Source organism: Arachis hypogaea, chromosome 3, assembly GCF_003086295.3.
Source record: "Arachis hypogaea cultivar Tifrunner chromosome 3, arahy.Tifrunner.gnm2.J5K5, whole genome shotgun sequence".
Classification (NCBI taxonomy): Eukaryota; Viridiplantae; Streptophyta; class Magnoliopsida; order Fabales; family Fabaceae; genus Arachis; species Arachis hypogaea.
The window spans coordinates 62,311,321-62,325,294 of NC_092038.1; positions in this window are offsets into that span (position 1 = coordinate 62,311,321).

Sequence of the window (13,974 nt, forward strand, 5' to 3'; positions counted from 1 at the left end):
TCTCCAACTGTCTCCACGCCCAGGTCACGTGACCCCTTAAAAAAATCATATTCGAGCATCGGCACGCTCGTGCAAAGTACACGCGCGCGCCACTGGGCCATCTCGCAATTCGAGCGGACGCGTGGCGTAGGCGTGTGCGTCCATGGTGGTCATGGCTCAGCCGCTACACGTGCCGGCTCGTAGCTTGGCTTCTGACTTTGGCTTCTGGCTGCGCAATCCATGCGGGCGCGCCAAGTATGCGCACGCGCCCTTGCTGAAGTTCCCAAGCCTCAATTTTTCATGCTCCCCTCTTTTGCACGCACTTTCCTTTTCTCCTCCGGGTCATCCATGCCCTATATCCTGAAACCACTTAACACACAGGTCACGGCATTGAATGGCACCAATAGAAGAATAGAAATGTATCTAGTTTAGTGCAAAATAGGCATGCTTTCATCCATAAGGCAAAAACTAGGGGAGAAATACAAAACCGTGTATTTTTATATGAAAAGCGTATGGAATCGTCAATAAAACCCCTAAAATCGATACAAGATAAACCCTAATATTGGGGTTTATCAACCTCCCCACACTTAGATTCTAGCATGTCCTCATGCTTAGAGAAATGTAAAAGACCAAAGGATCATAAAGGTATAAGACTCATGAGGTGCAACCTACCTACATGAATGCAACTATGACTAGTGCTACTATCTACTTGGTTAGGAACAAATCAACCTTCCTAAGATACGTTCAAGCATATAGGGTAAGCTAGTGGGCAATACATGGGACTTACCAATTTTTAGTCATCAAGTGCAATATACACAACTTTGCATGAAGAACGCTCGTGAGAGTCGAGAACAAGAATTAGAGCCTTCGAACACTCTATTCGCTCAAGTGTTTAGGGTTGATTCTCTCAATTTTCTCCTAATCATGTTTTCCAAGATTTGTTTTTCATCTAACAATCAACATTTATTCCATGCATGTGTACAAATATCATGAGGTCTTGTCTTTAGGTTGTAATGGGGCTAGGGTCAAGGTAGGATGCATATTTGGTCAAGTGAGCTTGGGATGTGAATCTTTGATAAGCTTAAGCTTCCCACCTAACTTATGACATCCAATACAATCTCGAGGCTAGCCTAACTACCCATTTTGCACTCTTTCGCATACTCATGTATCCCTTTTCATTTCATAACACTTATGCATTGATTTTATTGAGCTTCACTTTGCTTTGGGGCATTTTGTCCCCTTTTTATTATTTTTCTTCTTTTTTTTTCTTTCTTTTTCTACTTTTTTTTCTTTTCCATATTATTTTTTTCTTTTCTTTTTCTTCTGCTTTTCTCATTTTTTTTTCTATATACAAGAGCATCAATTTATAAGGTCTATACATTTGATCAATACATGAGCATGTACCCAATTTCCAATATTTCCAATAAAAGTACAAAACTACCCTTTTATTCACCCAATGTCCCAAGATTCCCACACTTGAATGATACTCACACACACTTGCCTAAGCTAATCAAAGATCCAAATTAAGGACATTTATTGTTTTCCTCTTTAAGGCTTGTAATGTGCTAAATTAAAGAACCAAGTGGGTTAATCGTAGGCTCGAAATTGGCTAACAAAGGGAGATAAAAGGTACGGCTATTTGGGGTAAGTAAGTTAAATGAAATGATGGCCTCAATCATATAAATGCATGAATGCAAGGAATAATGGACATATAGACTCAAACAAAGCAAGAATCGCACTTATAGAGAGAAAACAATTGCAGACAAGAAGGAGAATAAGTGACTATAAGATGTAGCCACAAAACAAGGCTCAAAGCTTACTAGCTTATGTTCTTAGCTCAGAATTCATGTTCCAAAGTACAATCTTCAAGCAAGTTTAGCACCAAACTATTCAAAATTGGCAATGTCAAGGTTGCTCAAAAATCTTGATTTTGCCCTAAAGTATTAGTTTCCTAGGAGAAAGTTCATTGTTCCAACCAAGAAAATTTATCATGCAAATAGTGTCAAAGAAAACCTAATCATGCAACCTATCCTAACTATAACAGAGTTCAAAAATTTATTCGGGTGTTACCTACGGAGATCGGTCAGCCGACCACCCACAATTAAAACGTAGCACGGTCCTCCGTGCTATAGGTGATGTGTAATGGGTGGCCGAGTCCCGAGTGTCCTTCATCTCCGTTGTCATCACTATGTCCGCTTGAAGTAGCGGTAGATGTGGAGATATCCGGTTCCTCCATAGGTGGGGTGACAATGCTTAGAAGCTTCTTCACGTGAGCATATCGGCGCTGGTTACACCTCTTATAACGGTCCAATTTCTTGTGAAGGTCTTCAAGACGTTGGGTGGCTGATTTTTGTGCTGCGGATGAAGTAGTGGTGTTACGAGTTGGGGTGAACGGTCCAAGGTCCTTGGTGACTTCTGGCGGCTTGAGGCACCTCTTGGTCGGAATAACATCGCCCTCGACCGGGATTGAGGTCCTCCTATCCTTAGCCTCTCGGTGGACACCGGCTGCCGCTACTAATTCGGTCACCATAGCGGGGAAGGGTAAATTTCCCTTAACATGAATGCACCCCATGGATTGGCAAATGGCATGCAGAATGTCAACCAGTTTTTCGGTTAGGATGCACCATATCAATAAGGCGAGCTCGGCGGTAATGGATGACCCATGGGTGCTCGGTAGCACGTAGTGAGCTAGGATTTGGGCCCATGCCGTGGCTTCTTGAGTGAGGAAACGTGCATCCAAACCCTTTGGTCTTTGCTTTATGGTTCCCCGAATCCAACATGCTTCGGGTAAAGCTATTACGCAGAGAACCGCGCTCCAATCGAACTCACGTTCATTGCATGCTGCCAAGACTTCTTGATAGGCATCATATCCATCCGCTAATGGCCCAATGTTGAGTACTCCATGGATGGCCTCCCCCGTGACTGGCACTTGCTTTCGGCGCACAAAGATTGAAGTGAGAAGGGGTGAGTGGTAGTTGGAGTAGAACTCCACCACCCATGATAAATTGACCTCCTTGGGTTGCCTTAAGAGGAACCTCCATTGCCTCCGGACAATGTGTGGCATCATTATCGAAGTGAGGTGGGCCGGTAGGACTAGAAGGGGCTCCGGGTGATAATTCCGCTCAATCATCCTTGAGTAAACAAGTTCGCAGTAGCGGTTAGGGAACTTGTTGGAGTCCTTTGAAGGGTTGTCCTTCTCTAGAGCATCAACGGGGCCCTTAACCTTCTTCAGGAGGGGCTTGGCTGTTGGTTCTTGGCGCGCTCTGTTGGTGGTTGGCTTCTTCGGGGCTTTCTCTTTATTCTTTTTGATGACCATCCTGCGATAGTAAAGAATAGAGATGATATCAAACCCAAGGAAGTGTAATAAAATGGGATTATGCAAGTGAGAAATTGTGCCCTAAGAGTATGGGTATCGTCATTACATGACAGCTGCAACATGTAACTAAGATAATATTTGATAAGCAAGGCAAATCACTAGCATGTGGTATAGGGGTAGTGTAAGCATGCAAGTAAAAGGCATGAGAAGTATATACCCACAAATACCAAGAGTGGAAAGCAAGTTATAAAAAGGTGAGTGGGTAGATTGTAGAATATGAGGGTGTACCAAAGAGCGATTAAGGTATTGGAAAAAGCACATAGTTAAGAAGTAAGGAGTCACAATGAGCTCAAAAAAATCATGTATGCTTTTCCTCAAACACTTGGCGTGCACCCTTTTGTAGTAAGCAAATGGGGGAAGGGAGAGCAATGTAACATTCCACAAACCAATATGAATCACTACAATGCACAATGGTTGTAAGAAAATCATGCAACATATCTCATCCATCAATGCAAAAGAAGTTAGAAGAAAAACACCCATAAAGAACTAAGCAAAAACACCCCAAAGAAGTTAGGGCTCAAAAGAGGGGGGGTAGAAAAAGAAGAAAAAAGAACTACCTAAAAGAGAATAAAATCAACTAACTAAGAAGCAAAAGAGAGAAGTAGAGCAAGAGGGAGGCATAGTATAGTACCTTGAGAGAGATGGAAAGGGGAGTGGGAGAGAAAGTTGTAGAGTGGGGTGATGGAGAATGGAGGGAGCAATGTAGGGACCACCGGAGGTGGGTGGTCACCGGAGATAATGATGGGAGGTAGGTGTTTGGAAAGAAAAATGGTAGTGGATGGTAGAGGGGGCAAGAAGAGAAGGGAAGAGGAGAATGATAGGAGCAAGTGTGCTCCCCTGTTATATTCACATCAGATATCCACGCGTGTGCGCACGGTGCGCGCCCGCACAGGAAAGCGGGATAGGGCAATGGCGCGTGCGCGCACAATGCGCGCAGGCGCCCATGTGCTTGTGCCGTTGGCACAAGGTTGGCTCAGAGGTGGCACAGCTTTCTGGAAGAAGTACCAGAAGTTGGCTGCAGGGATGTTGGCGCGCGTGCGGCAGGTGCGCGCATGCGGCAATGATGTTATGCCTCAGGCATGATATCGGCCTGGGATTGGCTCAACTCTCTGGAAAAATGGCCCAGAGGTTACTGCAGGACTAGGGATGCGTGCGCGGCATGGGTGCCGGCGCGTCCCTAGCGTCATGAGCGGACTGACGCGTCGGCGCCTAGTGTGCGCACGCGGCAGCGGCAGTGTGCTAGGGGCTCAGAGCAGGCACGAGAGTGGCCCAACTCTCTGGAAGATGTACTAGGAGTGCACAGGGGCGATCGGTGTGCGCGCGCAGGATGCCCTAGCGCGTCGATCCGTGAGTTACCAAAAGAGTGCGTACGTGCCATGTGCGCGCACGCGTGAGTTGCCTGTGCCTCAGGCATGGTGCTGGCGTAGTGTGGGCGCAACTATCTGGAAAGTGTATGGAGGGATAATTCTTGCAATCCACGCGTCTGTGCACGTGGCGCACTCGCGTGGATTGTCGGAGGTGCCTCATATGCGCGTATGCGCCAGGTGCGCGCTCGCGCGGGATGGTGCTATTTCAAAGTTTTCATGTTCTTGCACCAATTCAAGCACTCCAACCCTCCAAACAGCCACTCAAGCACTATAGAAACCCTGTTCTACATGATAAAGTACCAAACGAACTCAACAATTGAAACAGGTTTGAAATCAAATCTAGCTACAACTTCATCAAATACCTAGCTACCAAACATAAAGTCAAGAGAAGAATTCAATGGCTATATACAAATGGTGGATCTTACCATGGTGGGGTGTCTCCCACCTAGCACTTTTGTTTACCGTCCTTAAGTTGGACTTCCACTAGCTCAAGGTTCTTGTTCAAGAGGTGCATCCCTCAAGAGGAACACTTCAATTTCTTTGGAGTTCTTTCTTTGCTCACCATGGTATAACTTGAGACGGTGCCCATTTACCTTGAAAATGTCCGGACTTGATGGGTGGCGCAAGTGGTAAACCCCGTAAGGTTCTACTTTCTCTACTTGGTAAGGTCCATCCCATCTTGATCTAAGCTTTCCGAGTAGCAATCTTAATCTTGAGTTGTAAACGAGGACTAGCTCACCGGGTCTAAATTCCCTTCTCCTGATGTTCTTGTCATGAATGGCTTTCATCTTTTCCTTGTAGAGTCTAGAATTGTCATAGGCTTCTAGTCTTAAGCATTCTAATTCCGCCAATTGAAGCTTTCTCTCTACTCCGACTCCACCCAAACTCATATTGCATTCCTTTATGGCCCAATAAGCTTTGTGTTCAATTTCTACCGGTAAATGGCATGCTTTACCATATACAAGCCTAAAAGGGCTCATGCCAATGGGTGTTTTGTAAGCCGTTTGATATGCCCAAAGTGCATCGGAGAGTTTAGTGCTCCAATCCTTCCTATTCGGCTTCACAATTCTTTCTAACACATATTTAATTTCCCGATTAGAAACCTCAGCTTGGCCGTTTGTTTGCGGGTGGTAGGCCGTGGCAATTTTGTGTGTGATGTCATACTTTCTCATGAGGCCGTCCATTTTCTTGTTGCAAAAATGGGATCCCTGGTCGCTTATGATTGCTCTCGGGAGCCAAAACGACAAATGATATTGTTCCTCACAAAAGAAAAAACAACATGAGCATCATCCGTTCGGGTGGGGATTTCCTCCACCCATTTTGACACATAATCGATGACTAACAAAATGTAGAGAAAGCCATTGGAATTTGGAAATGGTCCCATGAAGTCGATTCCCCATACATCAAAAATTTCACAACAAAGCATATTTTTTTGGGGGATTTCGTCCTTCCTAGAAATATTTCCAAACCGAATACATTAGGGACAAGATTTGCAATAAAGGGAAGAGTCTTTGAGAAGGGTTGGCCACCAAAATCCGCAATCAAGGACCTTTCTTGCCGTTCTTTGGGGGCCGTAGTGGCCACCGCCTTCGGAAGAATGGCAAGCGTCCAAGATTGCTTGGAATTCGGTTTGGGGTATGCACCGTCGCACTATTTGGTCCGCTCCACACCTCCATAAATACGGATCGTCCCAAACATAGTATTTGGATTCGCTTTTCAGCTTATCCTTTTGATGTTTGTTGAGGTTGGGAGGGAAGGTGTGTGAAACCAAGTAGTTTGCTATTGGAGCATACCAAGGAACTACTTCCAAGATTGAGTGCAAACCATCTAGAGGAAAAGAGTCATTGATAGGAGTGGTGTCGCTTTTTATGTGTTCAATGCGACTTAAATGGTCCGCTACTAAGTTTTGGGAACCACTCCTATCCTTGATCTCCAAGTCAAATTCTTGTAACAAAAGCACCCATCGAATTAATCTCGGTTTTGATTCCTTTTTGGTCAACAAGTACTTTAATGCCGCGTGGTCCGAGTACACTACTACCTTGGAACCAAGAAGATAGGATCGGAACTTGTCCAAAGCAAAAACGATAGCTAGGAGTTCCTTTTCGGTAGTAGTGTAGTTGGATTGGGCCCCATCTAGTGTTTTGGAAGCATAAGCTATAACATAGGGAATCTTACCTTCGCGTTGTGCTAACGCAGCTCCTACCGCATAATTCGAAGCATCGCACATGATTTAAAATGGTTGAGTCCAATTCGGCCCTCGCACAATAGAAGCTTGTGTCAATGCCACTTTAAGCTTGTCATATGCTTCCATACACTCTTTGCTCGGCTCAAATTCAGTGTCCTTTTGTAGTAATCGAGAGAGAGGTAAGGCTACTTTGCTAAAGTCTTTGATGAACCTCCGGTAGAATCCTGCATGTCCAAGAAAGGAGCGGACTTCCCTCTCGGAGGAGGGGTAAGGTAAACTAGATATGACATTTATTTTTGCCAGATCTACGGAGATGCCTTCTTTTGAAATAATGTGTCCCAAAACAATGCCTTGTTTAACCATGAAATGACATTTTTCAAAATTTAAGACAAGGTTTGTTTTGGTGCATCTCTCTAAGACTTTTTCAAGGTTGCCTAAGCAATGATCAAATGAGTCACCATACATGCTAAAATCGTCCATGAAAACTTCCATACATTGCTCTAAGAAGTCCGCAAATAAACTCATCATGCATCTTTGAAACGTTGCAGGTGCGTTGCATAGGCCAAATGGCATACGCTTGTAAGCATACGTTCCAAAGGGGCAAGTAAATATGGATTTTTCTTGGTCCTCTAGAGCAATGTGTATTTGGAAGTATCCGGAGTAACCATCAAGAAAGCAATAATATGATTTACCGGCTAATCGATCAAGCATTTGATCAATGAACGGTAGCGGAAAGTGATCTTTCCTTGTGGCTGCATTCAATCTTCGGTAGTCTATGCATACCCTCCAAGAATTTTGCACCCTTGTTGCTATAAGTTCACCGCTTTCATTTTTTATTGTGGTCACCCCGAATTTCTTTGGCACCACTTGGACCGGGCTTACCCACTCGCTATCCGAGATGGGATAGATGATGTCCGCCTCAAGTAGCTGAGTGACTTCCTTTTTCACAACCTCAAGAATGGTTGGATTAAGTCTCCTTTGAGGTTGTCGGACCGGTCTTGCTCCGTCTTCAAGAAATATATGGTGCTCGCATACTTGGGGGCTTATTCCCACTAGATCCGCCAAACTCCACCCGATTGCCCTTTTATTTTTCCTCAAGACATCTAGCAACTTTTCTTCTTGTTGAGGGGTTAGCTCTTTTGCAATTATCACGGGGAGCTTGTGGGCTTCATCAAGATATGAGTACTTTAGGTGGGGTGGTAGTGGCTTCAATTCCATCTTTTTGTCATGATTTGAAATTTGGATTTCCGGATGGTTTGTGTGGTGTGTGGTGTTTAGTTTGCTTGGATCTTCATTTGCTTCTTCAATCATGCACTTCTCATCCAACTTTGCAAGGTGTACTTCGGCAACAATGTTGTTGATTAGGTCACACCGGAATAGAGAGTGATTCTCTGGTGGATGCTTCATTGCTTCTTCTAGGCTAAAACTCACGACTCTCCCATCTATCTCAAATGAGTAGGTTCCCGAGTAGGCGTCTAGCTTAAATCTAGAAGTTCTCAAAAATGGTCTTCCAAGTAAGATAGATGATGCTCTCTCGGGTTCATTTGATGGCATCTCAAGGACATAGAAGTCAATCGGAAACACCAACCCTTTAATATTCACCAATACCTCTTCCGCCACACCCGCTACGGTTATTATGCTTTTATCCGCTAGGACAAATCTCGCCGCTGACCTCTTTAGCGGTGGTAACTTCAATACTTGGTAGACGGAGAATGGCATAATGCTAACACATGCGCCGAGATCACACATACAATCTAGGGATCGAACTCCATTGACGGTGCAAGTGACCATACAAGGGCTCGGGTCATCACACTTCTCGGGCAATGCTCCCATTAAAGCAGAAATAAAACTCCCCAATGGGATGGTTTCCAATTCAAGAATTTTGTCCTTGTTCATGCATAGATCTTTAAGGAATTTTGCATATCTAGGAACTTGATGGATAGCATCAAAGAGGGGAATGGTTACCTCGACTTTTTTGAACATTTCTATCATTTTGGGGTCAAGCTCTATGCGCTTCTTAGCTTTCTTTGCAAGTGTTGGAAATGGGAGTGGTTGAGCAATTTCTTCTTCCAAGGTTCTCTTCATCTTGGGGGTCTCTTTTGTTGGTTGAGCTTCTTCATTCTCAACTATGACTTGTGGTGTCTCCTCTTCCACTACCTCTTCTATATCTATTCCCTCCTCCCCTTGAGCGGTTGGGATGGGATTTAAATCCTTTGCTCCCTTCTCTTTTAATTGTGTTTCGGATCTTAGGGTGATGGCATTGATGCCTCCCTTAGGATTGGGTTGAGGTTGAGAGGGGATGACGCTTTGGGTTGGGGGTTGAGGAGTGGGATTTGACGGTGGGTCCATGCATGCGAGAAGGGCTTGTAGTGTAGAGGTGAGGCCAATGAGACCGGAAGCAAGTGTGCTTTGTAGTTCCTTTTGCCCTTGAATGATGGTCCGGAGTGTATCATCTTGGTTAGGTGGGGTGGACGGGTATGTGAGTTGAGGGGCTTGTGATTGGTTGGGTGGTGGTCTTTGATGTGGTGGTTGATATGTTTGGTAGTTTCTTTGTTGGTTTTGTTGGTTGTATGGTGGGTTTTGTTGGTTGTATGGTTGGTTTTGTTGGTTGTATGGTGGGTTTTGTTGGTTGTATGGTGGCCGGTTTTGTGAGTTGTTGTTGTTGTTGTCCCTATTTCCTTGTTGATGATTGTCCCTCCAATTTTGATTTTGATTGCCACTCCCTTGATTGTAGCTTCCTCCTTGATAGGGGTACCCTTGGTTAAGATTACCGCCTTGGTAGTACCTTTGATTTGGACGGTCATAGAAATTGTGAGTAGCCGCCAAGGTGTTGTCCTCTTGAAGGCTTGGGCACTCATCCGTGTAGTAAAAATAGCATGAACAAATGCCACACACTTTCTAAGGGACCAATTGTTGATTGTATTGTTGATGGAGTGGAGATTGTTGGTATGGTTGAGCTTGTTGTTGGTATGGTTGAGGTTGTTGTGGTTGTTGTTGGCTCAATTGGAGTTGCCTCAAGATGGATGTCATTTCGCTTAAGCATTTGGTTAGAGTGGTGGTTTCGCTACTAGTTGATACCTCATTCACGGTTTTTGGGCGGTTGACTCTTCGTCTCATATGTTGATTGGATTCGGCTAAGTTGATGATAAGTTGCCATGCCTCCTCCGCTGTTTTATATTTAGACAAAGAGCCATTGCTAGAAGTGTCCAAGAGAGTTCTATCTTGTTCTCGCATCCCTTGACATATGTATCCAAGCAATACTTGAGTGTCAATCATGTGGTTAGGGCATGCGTCTAGTAGCTTACGAAACCGTTCCCAATATTCGTATAGTGGTTCCGTTTCACCTTGTACAATACATGACATTTCCTTCCTTAGCCTATCCATCTTTTCCGGGGGCAAGAATTTATCCAAGAATCCTCTTCTAAGCAAGTCCCAATCGGAAGTGACTTCACTAGATAGAGTGTAGAACCATTCTTTAGCCTTGTCCTCAAGAGAGAAAGGGAAAGCAAACAACCATATAGCAACCTCATCGGATCCTTCCCGTCTAGTTGTTGAGCATATACGATGAAAATCTTTGAGATGTCAAATAGGGTCTTGTGCGGGAAGTCCATGGAACTTAGGTAGGAGGTTGATCAAAGCGGTCTTAAGTTCAAAGTTTGCATTCAAGTTGGGGTGAGTTACATGAAGGGGTTGAAGAACATAATCCGGTGCACCCGCTTCCTTGATAGTAACTCTCCTCGGAGCGGCCATGGTGTTAGTACCTAAAGCAAAAGAAGAATTGTTAGTGATATTGATGGGAGAATGGTTATTGCCTTCTTCGAGTGACGGTTCAATGTTTACTTTTAGTAAGGTGGGTAAGGTGGTGAAAACCTTTTCACCTTCCCCAAAAGTTAACCGCTTCCGAGCTTGTCTAATATGAAGCAAAGTTCGTTCCATTTCTGGATCAAATGGGACTAAGCTCGGATTCGGTTGTGAACGCGTCATGCAATGAAGGAGAAGTAAAACTCATGGTAATGATGGGGGTTTAGTTACTTGAACAAAGAATTACAATGAAATGCACTATGTACATATACACATATTTACTTTAAACAATAACATGGCACACTAAGCAAATTCCCCGGCAACGGTGCCATTTTGATGAACAAAATTTAGCATGCCGATTTAGAATTCAATAATGGATATGATCGTGAGTATAAGACCTTATGCAATTAATGTCCTTGTACAAATTATAAAAAGATAAGAAAAAAAAAGAAGAGAAAAATAAAATGAAAAAAAAAGGGAATATAGAAAAAAAGGGAGAAGAAAAATAATAAAAGGGGACAAAATGCCCCGAAGTGAAGTTCAATAAAAGGGAATCAATGCATAAGTGTTACGAATCAAGAAGTAAGATGCATGAATATGTAAGAAAAAGTGAAGAATGGGTAGTTCGAGTAGTTTGAATTTGTATAGATCATTATATAGGCTAGGCGGGAAAGTCTATGCTAATCTAAGATCTAATCTCTAACCCTCTTAACCATAAATGATCCTACCTTGACCCTAACCCCATTACAACCTAAATGAAAGACCTCATGATGAATGTATGCATGCATTGAATAAGTGTTGATTGTTAGAAGAAAATCAATTTTTGGAAAGCATGATTAGAAGAGAATTGAGTGAATTAACCCTTAAATACTTGAGTGAATAGAGCGGATACACATCCGGTGAGGGTTCAAAAGTTCAATCACATGTATTCACTCATATTATCTATATTCTTGCAAGCATGAATTTCTTTTGATAATTCAATACAATTGTGGTTTGGACTTAATTTCTATTGTCCTAGCTATTGTGCTTATACATGTCTCTTGGGAATTGATATGTTTGGACTAAGCATTCCCACTTGCTTTAGATAATTGCATTTAGGTAGGTTCATATAGTTTAGTTGCATTTAATGAATGTCTTACCCCTTAGTTCCTTCTTATTTTAGCATGAGGACATGCTAAGGTTTAAGTGTGGGGAGGTTGATAAACCCCATTTTTAGGGTTTATCTTGTATTGAATTTAGAGTATTTTGACGACCTTTTCTCACATTTAGCCTATGAATTAGCATGGTTTTGTAATCTCTCCCGTATTTGTGCTTAAGTGTAAAAACATGCTTTTTAAGCCTTATTTTGATGAATTCTAATTCCTCTTTGATTCCATAAGATGCCTTGATGTGCTTGCTAGTAATTCCAAGATTGAAATAGGCTAGGCATGGATCAAAGGGAGCAAGGAAGGAAGCATACAAGTGGAGAGAAGCATGAAAAGTCAAAGAAGTGAAATCAGCCAAGCACGCGCACACGCACAAGGCGCTCGCGCGCACATTGCAGAATCGGCCAAGGGCGCGCACGCGTCGAAGTCCGCACATGACTTCATTAAAGCAACATGTGCCTGGCGATTTGGAAGGGTTTCTGAACCCATTTTGGCGCCAATTGCTGAAAAAAGGGAATAAAAGGATCAAGGATTGAAGGGGAAGACATCTTGGAATCATTTTTAGCATCATTAGGATTAGGATTAGTTAGTTTTAGAGAGAGAAGCTCTCACTTCTCTCTAGAATTAGGATTAGGTTTAGGTTAATCTCTTTTCTTAGATCTAGGTTTAATTCATGCTTTGATTCACTCCTCCTCTATCAATTCTTACTCTTCTCATCTTCCTCTTTCTAGTTATGTGCTTTAATAATTGTAATTCTTCACTTTGTTTTGGATAGATTGTTGTTCCTTTGTTTTCTTTCAATAATGCAATTTGAGGTAATTCATGATAATTGTGGTTTCCTTGAATTGTTGTTGTTAATTCTTTGCAATAATTGTTGTTAGATCTTGTTCTTGTTGTTGATTTACTACGCTTTCCTTTTATGCCTTCCAAGTGTTTGATGAAATGCTTGGTTGGATTTTAGTGTAGGTTTTGTTCCTCTTGGCCTAGGTAGAGTGATTAGTGACTCTTGAGTTATCTAACTCCTTTGTTGATTGATAATTAGAAGTTGCTAATTGATTTGAATGCCTTTAAAGCTAGTCTTTCCTTTAGGAGTTGATTAGGACTTGAGGAATCAAATTGATTCATCCACTTGACTTTCATCCATGGTTAAAGGTTAACTAAGTGGGAGCAATGGACAATTTCTCATCACAATTGAGGAAGGTAACTAGGATAAGACTTCTAGTTCTCATATCTTGCCAAGAGCTTTGCTAGTTGTTAGTTTATTTTCTTTGCCATTTATATTTCTTGTCTAAAATCTTAAAAACCCCAAATATAACTCACAACCTATAACAAGACACTTCATTACAATTCCTAGGGAGAACGACCCGAGGTTTCAATACTTCGGTTTATAAATTTTAGGGGTTTGTACTAGTGACAAACAACTTTTTGTATGAAAGGATTATTGTTTGGTTTAGAAACTATACTTTACAACGAGATTTCATTAGTGAAATTCTAAACCATCAATAATCCAATCATCAAGCACACCCTAGAGGAAAAACTTGCTGGCGTTTAAACGCCAGTAAGGGCAGCAAATGGGCGTTTAACGCCCAGTCTGGCACCATTCTGGGCGTTTAACGCCAGAAAGGGGCACCAGACTGGCGTTTAACGCCAGGAATGGGCAAGAAACTGGCGTTTAACGCCAGAAAAGGGCAGCAGCCCGGCGTTTAATGCCAGGATTGGCAGAAAGGGCGTTTTGCACGTCACTTGGTGCAGGGATGAGCTATCCTTGACACCTCAGGATCTGTAGACCCCACAGGATCCCCACCTACCCCACCACTCTCTCTCTTCTTCACCCATTCACCAATCACCTCAATACCTCTTCCCCAAAAAAACCCCTCACCTATCAAATCCCACCATTTTCTTCACCACTCACATTCATCCTTCATAAAACCCCACAAACCCCACCATCCAAATTCAAACCACTTTCCCTTCCAAACCCACCCATAATGGCCGAACCCTAACCCTCTCTCCACCCCTATATAAACCATTCTTCACTCCTTCATTTTCACACAACCTAAACACTACTTCTCACCCTCAGCCGAACCACAAGAGCCCCCTCCATCTCCTCTATTTCTTCTTTTT